The 15,045-nt window shown below is 43.2% G+C and overlaps 1 long non-coding RNA gene across 1 annotated transcript; it reads right to left on the bottom strand.

The window, feature by feature from the left end:
* Window positions 1-882: 882 nt before the first annotated feature.
* Window positions 883-8,186, bottom strand: LOC115094921. Its single transcript, XR_003857632.1, has 3 exons — window positions 7,900-8,186; window positions 1,690-1,763; window positions 883-1,304 (listed from the first exon to the last, which is right to left on the bottom strand). It is a non-coding gene; the product is annotated as an uncharacterized LOC115094921 (long non-coding RNA).
* Window positions 8,187-15,045: the final 6,859 nt, after the last annotated feature.

The raw sequence follows: 15,045 nt of genomic DNA, 5'->3' as shown, positions 1-15,045 counted from the left end.
TCTTTTCCTGTTCTTCATTCTCTTTGCAAAATGCTTGTTTATCTATCATATAGCACCTAATTCACATAAAGAAGCCTAGCGGGATGGCAAGGAAATGGATAAAGGTATAGCAGAAAGCATTTGGGCAAAGTTAACAAAATGTCAATATTCACCTTCATTACTGTAACGTAGCTCAGGTTCCTCCGCGCTGCCCTTGGGAATCCCTGTTCTGAAAGTTGCCAATAATGAAATAAAATTTTCCTTTGTCATGAAACCAGGTGGTACCAACACCCATTCTGAACCACATGCCCACTGAATCTCTGGGATTTTTCAATCATCCCTTTTTATCAAGAATTATAGATGGTCTTTCCCTTTTTTTTTTTTGTCTCTTCTAGATCAGCGTTGGAATTTACATGATAGCAGCTGAGGAAGTTAATTTTCAGAAAACAGTACCCCATTTTTTAAATTGCTCTCTTATCAGGCCGATGCAATACCATGCACTGGCTGCCGCACGCAGCTCAATGCGCATCTATAGCCCCTAATGCAGAACAGGTTTAGTGCATCCAAAATGCTTGTCCAACTAAGCGCATTCATCATATGTAAATTCTTTTTGATGGAGGCTATTAGCTATTTCTCACTGATGCAAATAAAAAAAATGTGCGCCTGGAGCAGGCATTACTTTGAGGAGCCCAAAAAAATACAAATACTGCTTTGCTGTAGGTCCTTAGACTTAATATTATGGAGATATTAGCTTGCAAGAACCAAAAAAAAAAAAAAAGATCATCGTTTTCCTAAGCTGCTGACAGCCACCTCTCCTGGGTGCCCAATACCAAGGAGTCACTAGGGACACAACTTTTCCCTAGCACCTCCTTTTCTCTGCGGCAGCCAATTTAATTTAAATATTAAAAATCAGGCACCCAGGAGAGGTGGATTGGCACTCAAGAGCACGGGTGCTCGGGCCTGAGTGCTCATTTTAACACACGCCAATATTGCATCGGTCTCTATGTTCAGAAAGACACCACACAGGCAGTCACACAGTAAACATCCAAGACCAACCAAAAATCAGACCTCAAAAGAAAGTCCAAAATGGCTGGCATTGTTCCTTTCTCTGCTCAGCAAGCACCAGGCAGCTAGGGAGACACCTTCGCTCTTGCTTGGAGTCCAGAGGCTGCAGGCCGGCTAGGCATTGGTGAGTAGTTAGTACCCAGCGGCAGAACTGAAGCCACAGAGCATTGTTCTGTGTATATTTAAAGCCTATGGAATTCAGTTCTCAGAGCTGGGCACCCAGTAACGCTCCAGAACGGGTCCGCCTTCCTTCCTTTCATCTGTAAAAGAATTAAAATTAAAAAAAAAGGACACCCTCGCTGCTGCACGCACGGCTGAAGCAGTTTAAGTTTAATTAAACACCCTGCTGCTGAAAATTACACTTTGGTCTGACCAGCATACCACTGTGCTCTCTTACAAAAGCATTTATACATATTCACGCCTGCTGAGTCTGAAATGGGAACTTAAGGACTTGACTGTAGCATTCTAGAGTTGCTGTATGGCATCTCTGAAAGTCTGTACGGACTGAGGTTAGAAAGAAGATAAAAGTTGTTGCTGGAGCCCGAGGTGGCCATTTAGTCCTGCAGCGATTCCATAGACCGAATTTGCTCAATTATAGAAAGGATTTTTGACATTGTATACAAGGAAAAACCTACATTGTCTTACCCACAACCAACTGCGTTCCTTCCCATCCTGCTTCCCTGCAGCAGCTGGGCACAGGCCTCGGTGAATAAATCTACCTAAAAAGGCAGCAAAAATGCCTAAAGTTTAAAAAACAAAAAAAAACCCAACACTCCTTCCTCAGTTCCCCATCCAGCCACCTCACTGGGGCCAGTACAGCCCATCCCACTGCCCGACTTAAAGGCTGCAGTGGAATCAGATCGCTCCGCTGGTACAGGACTTTATCAACCCGTCTATGCAAAAAGCATCAGGGCCAGTATAGTACATATAATAACATGGTTTAGTTTGTTTTTTTGCTGCAGTCCTAGTTTTGTGCACACAGATTTAGGAGATTTCAGGCAAGGAAAGGCAGATCACCACAGCTGGGGGGAAGATAAATAGTATTTCAGACTTCAAAATATTTTTGTTATAAAAAAGGCAGGAAATACATAGGACAGATCAGGGATATGTGGGCAAAAAAGGAAAACACTTTTCTCCTGGTCTTTTTTCCTGAGCATTTCTAGACTGTGTGTTGATTAAAGCACGTTCAAGTTTTAGTGGTCCAGGGGTTTTTAGCACAAAAGCACCAAGGCCATGCTATGCCCCCCCCCCCTAAGGTTATAGATAATCAAACCACTAACAAATTATGTACAGAACTCCTACCCTGTACAAGATCAAATTGCAAATATTTTTTTTAGTTTTATTACATAAAAAGTTAGATGGTTTTGCTTATTCACAGTGCAAAAGGAGGCCCATAGTACACAGCTTGTTAGACATGCAAGACTTCTCGCCAACCTGCCCTCAGTGTACCCGTGTTGTCCGGTTCAACATCCCAAACAAACTCAGAAACGATTCCAGAATGAATGACTGGCCCAGGCCGATTTGGAGAGCTTCCAGTTTTAACTCCACAAAACAAAAGATAAAAAGATGCCCCGACATGTGAAATGACCCATACTTGGCCAATAGTTGCGAGGCAAGCAACACCGAGAGACTCGTGCATAACCAAAGAATTGCTCATAGGCAGGGAGGGGCAGGTCGGCAGAATACAAACAAAGAGAATAAAACTTGCTCAGATCAAATACAAAGTCTGAGTCATTCACAGATTGGCTGAGGCCCCAATGTTGTACTCCCTGCTACCCTACCCATCCCCAGCGCCTATAGAAATCTGGCCCATGATGGATTATGAGAGTAATACAGTTCCTGTGAAATAAAAAAATTGGAAGAGCTGGGCCCACAACCTAAACCTCTTTTTGTCTAAATGAATTTATGAAGTGAGAAATGTAAAGATGGGAAGTCGAGTTGGTAAAGCCCCAGGCACATTCTTTTTGTTACTTTTTAGCAGGAGGTTTAAATCTGCTTTAGCAAGAGGCATGGAGAGGGATATGTTGGCTGGCAGGGTGTTAACCCTCCCACTCCTGATACTCGGGCCTCAAATAAGGTCAAGAAGCATTTCCTCGATCATAGCTCAAACTATATATATATTTATTTTTTTTTAATTGGTTTTTAAGAGCCTACTAAAATGAAGCCAAAGTGTTATTTGTATTGCAGTATATGAGCAGAATTATCTCTCCATGAATATGACAAAAAATGTTTAGTAACAGCCCCCCGCCTTGTCTAGAAAAAAAACCCTTTTTTTTTTGTGAAAAATTAAGAAGGATAAGAACATAAGAAATTGCCATACTGGGTCACACCAAGGGTCCATCAAGCCCAGCATCCTGTTTCCAACAGTGGCCAATCCAGGCTACAAGTACCTGACAATTACCCCAAAACTAAGTCTATTCCATTTACTGTTGCTAGTAATATTTTCTAAGTCAACTTAATTAATAACAGGTAATGGACTTCTCCAAGAACTTCTCCAATCCTTTTTTAAACCCAGCTACACTAACTGCCTTAACCACATCCTCTGGCAACAAATTCCAGAGTTTAATTGTACATTGAATGAAAAAGAATCTCTGATTAGTAATTGCCTTCAAATGTTTGTGTTAATTATAAAATCCCTTTTGTTAACTTCCCAAATGACAATAGCAAAGATTGTAAGTTGATTTCTGAAATTTTAAAACTAACTGGTACAGCTGACTGTAGGAACCAACATCCATGAGTGGCTCATGGATAGACCACCACCATTATGGTTTGAGATTAAAACAGTGAGAAGGGGGATTGCCTACTGCTTAGAGCATCCAAGTACAAGATATCATAGAAACATATAAATGATGGCAGAAGACGACCAAACGACCCAGTCTGCCCATCAAGCTTTCACACTTATTTTTCTCATCTGTTACTCTGACCACTGAAGTCAGGGCCCTTATTGGTAGCTTTTTGGTTCTAATTTCCTTCCACCCCCGCCATTGATGTAGAGAGCAGTGCTGGAGCTGCATCAAAATGAAGTATCAAGCCTAATTGGTTAGGGGTAGTAACCACCACAATAAGCAAGCTACTCCCACACTTGTTTACCCAGCCTGTGCAATTTAGTCCTTGTTGGTTTTGTCTGAAAATAAATCCTCTTTTCTTCATTCCCCTCTGCCGTTGAAGCAGTGAGCTGCGCTGTATATGTATTCAAAGTGAAGTATCAGGCTAATTTGGTTTGGGGTAGTAACCGCCCAACAAGCAAGCTACTCCCATGCTTATTTGTGAATGCAAATCCTTTTTCCCACATTTCCTCTTGCCGCTGAAGCATAGAGCAATGTTGGAGTCGTATTAACCGTGTGTATGTTTATTGACTAAGGGTATTAATCACCAGGTAGTAGTCATCATTTCCACAAGCCACCCCATGCCTCTTCTCTTCATTCACATCCTCACGACTTTGATTCTCAGTGTTTATCCCACACCCCTTTGAAATCCTTCACAGTTTGTCCTCACCACTTCCTCTGGAAGGGCGTTCCAGGCATCCACAACCCTCTCCGTGAAGAAATACTTCCTGACATTGGTTCGGAGTCTTCCTCCCTGGAGTTTTAAATTGTGACCCCTGGTTCTGTTGATTTTTTTCCAATGGAAAAGGTTTGTTGTTGACTTTGGATCATTAAAACCTTTCACGTATCTGAAAGTCTGTATCATATCACCCCTGCTCCTCCAGGGCAGTGGTTCTTAACCGGTGTGTTGCGACACACCAGTGTGTCGCCAAGAACAGGTAGGTGTGTCGCCACACTTCCCAGTCCCCCGCTGACCCAGCTGCTCCCCGGTCCTCCTCCTCTCGGGCTTAAAATGCTGTCAGCCCGGGTGGAGTCAGCGGTACCGGCATGGTCTCTTGTTCCCGCCCCCCCCCTGCGGCCCGGAAGAGGAAGTGGTGAGCAGCGGACGCGTGCGCTGGAAGAAGAGACCATGCTAGTGTGGTCAGAATCGGCCCGAAGAACAGAAGAGAGGCGCGGTCTGTAGAATGTGCAGTGTGGCTCGGAGGAAAATGAAGAACAACGTCAACCCCCACGGCCGATGGAACTCCTCCTTCGCGAGGGCTGAAAATGAAGAAGGTTACGGTCGGGAGGAGGCTGCTGCTGCTAGTTCCGGGGAGGGAGAGCGAGTGAATGAGCAAGCAAGCAAGTATATATATGTGTGTGTGTGTGTGAGATAACATGTATGTGAATGATTGAGAGCCTGTATATGTGAAAGAGTACGTCTGTGATTGAGAGCCTGCCTGTGGAGAGAGAGAGAGCAAGAATGTAAGTTTACGATCGGGAACCTGTATGTGTAAGTTTGTGATGGATGGAACCCTGTAGGGGCTGTTCCTCTCAAGATCAGAGGCCTGTGGCTGTGGCATGTGTGAAATGGGTTTCTTCCTCACTGGGAATTTAAGCAGGAGGTGAAGGAGACAGTCATAAGATCACTTGGAAGGGTTTCTGCACCAGCCCAAGCATGGTCTGGCTACTCCAGCCAGTCATACTGGGAGCCCCGATTACCTGCCCTTCCAAGATAAGGACAGGAAACAAGAAGGGCTGAAAGCCATCACTAAACTGTTATCACCCAAATTATAACAGTCCAAAGTCTTTGGGGGAAATAGTGTGTGTGTTCCCTTAAACATCATCCATTACATATAATGCTCACATCTCAAATACCATCTAGTGGTACTACCCAACATCTATTTAAAAAAAAACAAAAAAAACACACCTCAAAAACGTTAACGAACTCCCAGCTTTCCCCCCACCCAGAGCCTTTGGTATGGCTACCAAAATTAAAAAAAAAAAAAATGCATGTTGGGTGTGGGGGGGGGGGGGGGGCTCTCAAACTATATTTAAAAAAAAAAAAAAAAGTATTTGTACAGTGCTCAGCCCCAGCCTTCCTGGCTGGCAGCACTCACCCCCAGAAACCCACAGCGCTGTAGCTTGACAGAGCCCTTGCAGGTTTCTAGAGGCTGCCCATAGCTTTCCTCCAGGTTATGCCTCTAGGGGGCACCTAGTGACTGTCTACTGTACTACAACCAATTATTTTCACTATCATGCACCTATGACAATAACACATCTTGTCACCTTGATTTCTTTGAGCTTGCCAATGTTTTTGTTCTAGCAAAATTTGATTCTGGGAGGCTCTACTTTGTTTATCTACCAACAACGAGCCTAAAACCCACTAAGGCAGAGGAAATGCCAAAATTCAGCAGCAAGCTTGCCAGAAATGAAGATGCCTTATGCTTGGCCACAGTCACTGAGCTGGTACTTGCTTGGCGTTTCCTCCACTACCCCATATCATTTGTATATAGTGCTACTAGACATATGCACTGCGGTACACAGATACCTGTAAGAGTGTCTGTGCTCTATAGCACTTAAATGTAGTCAAGGCAAACATACAGGATAAGATGTTGGGAGCTTCCTTTATTATAGGAAATAATTAAAACCAGAACAGGAGAACTAGAGCATTAAGGTTTAAAAACAGCCTGAAAAGGGTGTTTTTGTTGTTTGTTTTTTTTTAGGCTGGGCTTTGAAGGTGGTCAGTGAGTTAGCATGATGCACAGACTCAGGAACTTTTAGGTGTACAGTACAGCAAGGCAGAAAGTAGAGAGCTGGAAGAGGACAGTGCAGTGTCTTGCCCTGTGAAAAATCCACGTGCAGGGGCTGGGGAGAAACAGAACGCTGAAGGATCTCAGCATCATTTTGCAGAGCGCCTGTAAAGAGGAAGAAGAGCAAAGACAGCAGCATGGCTGGAAGTTTTCAGGACCTTACCTCAAAGTTGTGGTATCTGTGAACCAGGTTTTGCTGTAGAAAAACCTGGCATTATGTCACATGGAGATTCAGGCCCCTAATCAACTCCAACACTTATTCTCTATACGTCCTGCACACAATCTCCTTCATTAGGGCAGGGATTTTGTAAACACTATAGTCTAACAAAAAAAAGAGGAAGGCATCACTGCTGGAACAAGTTCTGGGCCTTGTGCTGTTTTACAGATACCACAACTTTGAGGTATGGCCCTGAAAACTTCCAGCCATGCTGCTGTCTTTGCTCTTCTTCCTCTTTACAGGAGCTCTGCAAAATGATGCTGAGATCCTTCAGTGTTCTGTTTCTCCCTAGCCCCTGAACGTGGATTTTTCAGAGGGCAAGACACTGCCATGTCCTCTTCCAGCTCTCCACTTTCTGCCTTGCTGTGCTGTACACCTAGAATAAGTTCCTGTGCTGGCATCACCATCTATTTTATTCCACCCATGCTCTTCCTTTCACTGTTTCCCTCTGAGAATCTGTGTAGCCTCTGCTGCTGTTACATCTATTACTATGCTACCAGCAATTGTACCCAAACCTTTCCTGGCTGCTTCCTGTTTGATTTTTGTTTCTAATGGGAGGGGGCAAGGTCCCCTTCCAATCCCCACACTGTCTCTTTTACAAGTCGCCTTTTCCAGGAGTCTTGAAGTTGCATAGCACACTTTGGGAGTTGTAAATTAGTGACAATGCAGTTGAGTCCATATGCTCCTGCCCATGACTGCTTTTCACCATATTGTCCCGACTTACCGCATGGCTCATCGTGCACTGTGATATACAGAGATATAAAGTCTTCAGAGGGATAGCCCGGTGGCAAAGATGACAAGAGGCAGATGGCACCAGTTTGAGGCAAGAGCTTTCAAGCACAGCCTCGATGAGTGGATTAGTCTATAAAAGGTACCACCCACCTCTTATTTTTACTACAGCAATATAAAAGTTTCCTTTAGCCAAGGTTGAGGCAAGCTACTCTTTTAGAGCCTCAGGATGGCATTCTGAGCAAGTTTGCGATAACCTTCTCCCTACTTTTTTATGGTACAGAATACCTACCACCAACCTCTCATGCCAGATTTGTAGGTCATGGACTGAATGCAGAGTAAGAATGAGAACACCAGGCACCTGCTCGTTTCATAGTAAACAGCTAATCCTAAAGACCAAAAATGCTCATCCAGTCTGCCCAGCCAGGGCTTTAGGATCGCAACTGCCACTCCATGCAGGTTACCCCTTGTAGAGTTACCAGCAGCACACCAGAGCTTTTTTTCCAGCTCCTTGCAACAAGAGAGCCTCTGTGTTCATCCTCAATGCTTCTGAACTTAAGTCACCATTTTTCTCTTCTGTCCCCCTTCCTGGGAGAAAAAAAAAAAAAAAAAAAAGTGGTTATATGATTAGTGGTCAATCACATGAAATTTAAAGTCTAAATTGGTATAGAGGTTAGGGAAAACAAGTTCAAAATTAAACATTTTAAATATAAAATGTAAAGCAAAGAACTTAAAACCTTAAGTAACCCCCCCCCCCCAAAAAAAAAAAAAAAAGTGTGCACAATAGGTTACAGGCAACCAATGCAGTTCCATCAAAAGTGATAAGCCAAATTTGTTAGCTCCAAACTAATTTATCTGCAGTATTTTGAATAAGATGCATCCACTTAAATACATCACAAACCAAGGAGAGAGGAGATTCAACTCACTCACCAAATCTAAGCAACGACTCTCAGTGAACTTGTTATCCAACAATTAATTTCCCGACAAATGACAATATCATAAAAATTGTTGCTCTAGTGTTGTAATCTGCAGCCTCTCACCACACAATGGGTCGCAGGCCGTTATCAGCTTACAGAGCTTGGTATAGTATAATCATTTACTGTCATTTGTCCACCCACCAAATACCTTTATTCAATAACCCATCTTATAAACCTATTACTATATTTCTCAAATTATAAACTTTAACTGAACAGAAACGTTCTTTAAAAGTCAAGTTTATCACAAATTGGAATACTTAGCCATAAATTTTCATCGAGCAGCTACAATGCTTTGCTGTTCAATTTCAACATCCCAACATGTTTCGACTGAAATGTCAGTCTTCTTCAGGGGAAACGTAATATCTCGAATCAGGCCAACATATTCATTGTATCCCGGACCGAAGTTACAGGTCTCTCTAGAGATTCAAAAATGGCGCCTCAGCGTCCCAGTTGGGATGCTGAGGCGCCATTTTTGAAAATTTATGGCTAAGTATTCCAATTTGTGATAAACTTGACTTTTAAAGAACGTTTCTGTTCAGTTAAAGTTTATAATTTGAGAAATATAGTAATAGGTTTATAAGATGGGTTATTGAATAAAGGTATTTGGTGGGTGGACAAATGACAGTAAATGATTATACTATACCAAGCTCTGTAAGCTGATAACGGCCTGCGACCCATTGTGTGGTGAGAGGCTGCAGATTACAACACTAGAGCAACAATTTTTATGATATTGTCATTTGTCGGGAAATTAATTGTTGGATAACAAGTTCACTGAGAGTCGTTGCTTAGATTTGGTGAGTGAGTTGAATCTCCTCTCTCCTTGGTTTGTGATTAATTCAGGAGAGGCAGTTGCTTCATAATAATTGATTACCACTTAAATACATACATGGCACACCCTTGATAAAAAGGCATTTCAGTAGTGAAATCTTGAAAGGATAAGTGTGATGATCCAAATCTGTAGGTCCTTGTTCCAATAAAAACTGATCCAACAAAACCCCTATGGCTGAAGTTTGTTCCAGCCTTGATATAGTTTTGAATCCAGTCTAATTCCTAAGGCTATTATGTCCTTGGATAGACTGCTGAACCCATCAATTCAGGAAAATTATTAAGATGTTTCCTCACCCTGGTAATCCACAATGCTTCAGTCACTATCATCCCAAGGTCTCGCTCCCACTCTGTACACCTCCATTCCCCTTCCCCCATTACACAGCTTCTTAGGATTACTGCACCCCTTTACATTAAATCCCAGTTGCCAATCTTGCCCCCAGGCAGGGGGTGGTTCTATAATGAGGTGGGATGAGGCAGCTGCTTCAAGTGGCAAAATGTGGCCCCAGAATGCTTCTCCAATGGTCGCCTCACTTTGCTGCCAACCACATCTTAAATGACAGGCCTGTGGTAGCGCAGCAAAGTGACATGCCTGCACGGTTCACAACGCGCCTGCCAGCAGAGGAACCCCATGGCAGCGCAGCAAAACAGTGCGGCTGAGGGCAGAAGAGGTCCGTTGGCAGCCAAAGAAGAAAGGAGGCCTAAGCCCAGCTGATGCTGGCTTTAAAAAGAGGACCCAGGTGCCTGCTTGTGCAGGTAAGAGGGCGAGAGTATAAGAGCATGTGTGTGGGCAAGAGTATATTATGGGTGAGAGCATCCATGAGCTTGTGCATTTGACAGGAGAAGGTTCCTCCTGTATTAATCCACAGGAAACCTCAGGATGACTGGAAATCAAAAGTTCCCAGGTATGTAGAGTGAAGATGTTTTAAATCCTTATTTCAAAATAGGCAAAAATAAAAATGGCTCAATTAACTAATTTTTGGGGATTTTTTTTGTTTTAATAATTTGAGTTTTTAATTGACTTATGAAAGTTTTTTGCATGGTGAGAGACTCTGTAGAGGCTAACATATAAGATGACTATAGCACTGTAAGAGGGGGCACTTATAACTTGGGTTGAGGTAGGTTTCAGGGGCAGTTTTACATACACATTCAGATTCGAATAGCAAAGTTGACATCAATGAAGATGTTCTGTCATTTGAAGTGCTGAAAGGTAAGAGGAGTTTATCTGTACAAATGTATGCCCTAGAGTCCCAATGTACTCTAGAGCGAACATTGTACAAAATCAATTCCTGAAATACTGGATGTACACAACATATGGTTGAAGTTTAATCTGCCGTGATGCCACCCCAAAGCAGCCTTGGGCAAAACTCGGCCAGAGTTGGGTTCTTTTATCAAGATAATTGCGTGAATAAATAATCCCTACCTAAGGCAACAACTGGTCTGTCTTGCTTTATCTTTGCCTTCTGTCCTTGTTTGTTTTGTTAATAGTCTAGCAGCTGTATTTTGAATAATTTGTAGTGGGCATATAGGGGTAGATTTTAAAAGGTGCGCGCGGGAGTAGATTTGTTTGCGCAATTCAGCGCAAACAAATCTCCCGATTTTATAACATGCACGCGCTGCCGCTCGCGTGCATGTTATAAAACACAGGGTCAGCGCAAAATCTGCAGCCTGCACATGCCAAGCCGCGCAGCCATCCTCCGTTCCCTCTAAGCGGGAACTTTCCTTCCAGGCCCCCCCCCCCCCCCACCTTCCCCTATCTAACCCACCCCCCAGCCCTAACTAAATCCCCCCCCCCCTTACCTTTATTTTACAAGTTATGCCTGGCCAGCTGCAGTCGCACCATGTTCTGGTCCAGAGGCTGCAGCCACGCCCCCGGAACACCCCTGTGCCGGAACCACACCCGCGGCCCCCCGGAAAGCCCCGGGGCTTGTGCGCGCTGCCGAGCCTATGCAAGATAGGCTCGGTGCGCATCCCTTTGAAAATCTGCCCCATAATGTATTTGGGAATACCGAGTAGTAGGGAGTTGCACTAGTCCATTCTTGAAAATAAAGATTGTAGTATAGTTGAAAAGTCAATTGGTTCGAGATAAGGTTTTGTGGGTGTTGGAGAAGTTTCAGTTTATAATGAGATGTTTGTGTCAGATTTTTTTTTTTTATTTTTTTTTAATATGCAATAGATTTGTATACCGAAATTGCAGAACATCAGAAAGTTCTTGGCTTCAACAGCAGGGGGGAGGAAATTGGACTCAAACAGTAACCAACAAGAGCCCTGACCTTGGTGGACTGAGTAACTGATAAGTATGGGAAACTGGTAACAGAGCCTACTGGGCAGACTGGATGGGCCATAAGGTCCTTTTATGTTTCGATGTAGTCTGCCTTGAACTATGGAATGTGAAATAAAATGTTTTTTTTAAAAATGTCTGTTCTCTTCTATAAAAGATTTGCTAGCTTTATTATAACTCCTTTTAATCTGGTCCACTTAATCCATCTTCTCCCAGTCTTCTAACTCTTGTTTTAAAGATAACTTTCTCATTTCACCAAAGGCTATAGTTCTGAAATCCAGGACTGAGTGACTATTTTGGCAGCCGTATCACGCCATACCATCTATGCTCGGATAAGTGCCCACCAGCAGATATTATAATACCTACAGTACCTGAATGGGATCCACAAAACAAACACCACTCAGCTGCTTCCTTTCCCCCACACCCCATGCATTTCAGTTGCTTGGATCCTGTTTGACACAGTTACTTCTCCCCCTTTTTTTCCCATGTCTATCCTTCAGATTACCACCCAGTAGGGTCGCGTGCCATTCATTTGATTCACTGAACTATGGCTCTGTAGTAGCAATAGCCAAGTCTGCCACCACGCTTAGGGCCTGCAGCTCTGGAACTTTATTGCTCAGACTAAGAACATTTGTGCCTGTGCTTTTCTAGCTATTTTCCCCATGGCTTTTTGTTCCTCTGTCTTTCTGCTCTTTTGCAGCTCTGGTACTGCATTGTACCTAGCCCCTGTGATGCATCAGTGAAGTTTGAACAGACTGGTAAAATCTGAGTACTCAGTAAATGGTGGGTGAATCAAATACTTAAGCTAGTTAAGCACCTGGTGGTGGTTCAGTCAGATGATGAGCTCTTGCTATGACAACCAACCCTTAACTGGAGACACATGCTTTGTCCATTTTTTTTTTTTTTTAATGTTCCTGCTGAGGCTCCAACTACTGATGATGGGTCAGAATGGCTTAGGAAACACAAAAAACAAACTTCTATGTTGCTATCATCCTTATCCAGAGAACACCCACCCCCCCTGTTTCTTTTGAGGTCAGCACTGGTGATTTCAGCTGGATCCACAGAGTGTGCCACCCAAGAAGCTGACATTCTTGGGTGACATTTTACATTTCTTTGTTAATTCCATGCTGTGGCGATAGCATAGCACTAAACATTCTCAATATGATTACTAAATGGTTTACTATGGCCCAAGTTTCCATCAAATAAGGCTGGTAGATGTCCTTTCAATCCTGCCAAACTCTTCCATGTTGCTTTGGAATTCTACAGGGGCTGAGCAGAGGCCAAATGGCATGCAGACCCCTTCCTATAGGTCCCATGGAGTGATGAATGTTTGTTGTAGATTCCAGCTAACCCCTAAGCCCTGATGGCAGGGAGCTCCCCCATAGAATATCCAGTATGGCCTACATTTGTGGTACTGGGTGGCATCAGGAATAAAGTTCACTGCAACTCTGTAGTCCCAAGCATGCCGAGTAGGATGATTTGGACTTTGATCTATCCTCTGTTTAGCACATCCTGCAGGTATTCCTTCACCTCTTGTGGGTGTGGTTTTGGGACCAGACAGAAGTTTGATAGGGGTGTTATCTTGAGAATGAAGTGCATTTTGCAGTGACAATACACCCAGTGTCATCATCCTTGGCAAGTGTATGAGATTCATCCCTCAGCCTTGGTCTTGCTGTCAGCTGTTCCTTAGTGACACTGATGGATCCCATTCATCTTTGGAGAGATTCTCCTACCCCACTTTCTGAAACTGGTCAGAGTTCTGTAATTTTAGAATTTGTCAGATAGAGGGTAGAGTGCAAGTTGCCATACTCTGGCAATACCTGCCCTCAGGGTTAAGTCTCATATCCTCTAGACGTATTGTTTTAAGCTGTTTCACTGTGTCCCAGTACAGTGCATGGTAGCAGAGTGATGGAATGTTTCATCCGATTTGTTACAGATATGGCCAACCTGCAGAAATGCCCTCACTAATGATTGTGCTCTGCAGCCAATACAAGTAGGTTTGCTCAGTCCTGGGGAGGGTACGCAAGTCTTCAGTGTGCTGGCACCTTGGGGATAATCAGGTGGCAATCAGAGGGTGGGGGAGAAGAAATGCCTGAAGAAGCTGTAGCATGAGTGATGCTGGCAATAATTTTCCTTGGAGGGTACCAGTTTCAGTTTTTACCCAGGCAGCCACTTAGCCTAGAGTTACATACCATGTCATTTGAGCTATTTATAAGGTAAACTCTTATTTTAGGTGGTACTGAGAAATTAAGCATTATAGGTAGCAACAGTAACTTTAGTTACGATAGGTATCAGTGTAATAAGTTAAGGATGGATTAGTCCCTCCTTCAGTAAGACTCCGCCCCCCACCCCTTCTGTATCTATGAACTTATTGAATCAGGTTTATGTATTCATGCTATTCCAACTTTTGTTTAATTAGGAAGCTCATCATCTCTTCACAGGCATACCAGAAGGCTCTTACCTGTTCAGGCCAACAAAGTTCATAAAAACTGGAATAGATCTATGTACCATGGAATGGAAGCCTTAAAGGTAGTCCCAGATTAAAAAAAATAAAAAGCACCACTCCCACAGCCCGAAACCAAACCAACAATTAATATGTACATTGTATTTATATGTTGACAGTCATAGTCTGCAACTAAAAATTCAAAGTAAAATCACATCCAAAAGACTTACTGCATATTTCAGAATGTTGGCGTTGTCAATGGCTTTCAGCACTCATTTGTAAGAGGGTTAAGAAATTAAAATGAGATTAGGCCTTCCACTAGAAGGAACACACCTGCTGAAGAGTTAGCTGATCTCAGATGGCGAGTGGCAGCTGCATAGGGATGTGCAATCCATCCCCATGGGTGGGGGTGTGTGTGTCACTTTACAGAGAGAAGATGCTTCAGAAGGGAGAGCCATTGACACGAGGACCCTGAAACATGGACTCTATTTCTAAAGTCTTTATTGAACATGGGATTAAGGGCTCTGCTGAGCCTGCCAAAGGATGACAGTGTCCCGTCCAGGTTACCTATCCTTAGAGAACCACACTGTTGCAAATGCCAGTTTTTATCTTATCTTCCTGGAGGAGAGATAGGATTAATGATGGTGGTGCATGGGTGGGCACTCTTAATGGCTCTGGTAGTAGCTAAGCACACACAAAGTTATAGCAACAACAGTAGAGCTAATAGGCAAAACCAATACCACATTAAGCTTTTGGGGCCAGCTCTGTATAGAAACAGAGTACAGCCCAGAAAATACCATAAAAAAGTTATATTTTCCCTTTACCAAACTGTATTTTGAATACTATATATCTTGATGTACAGACAAAAATCACAGAAAGACAGACAATACAGTCTACTACTCCAATAGACCT

This window comes from Rhinatrema bivittatum, chromosome 7, assembly GCF_901001135.1.
Source record: "Rhinatrema bivittatum chromosome 7, aRhiBiv1.1, whole genome shotgun sequence".
Classification (NCBI taxonomy): Eukaryota; Metazoa; Chordata; class Amphibia; order Gymnophiona; family Rhinatrematidae; genus Rhinatrema; species Rhinatrema bivittatum.
The sequence above is the reverse complement of the archived record's forward strand: the minus strand, read 5'-3'. Positions and strand labels throughout refer to the sequence as shown.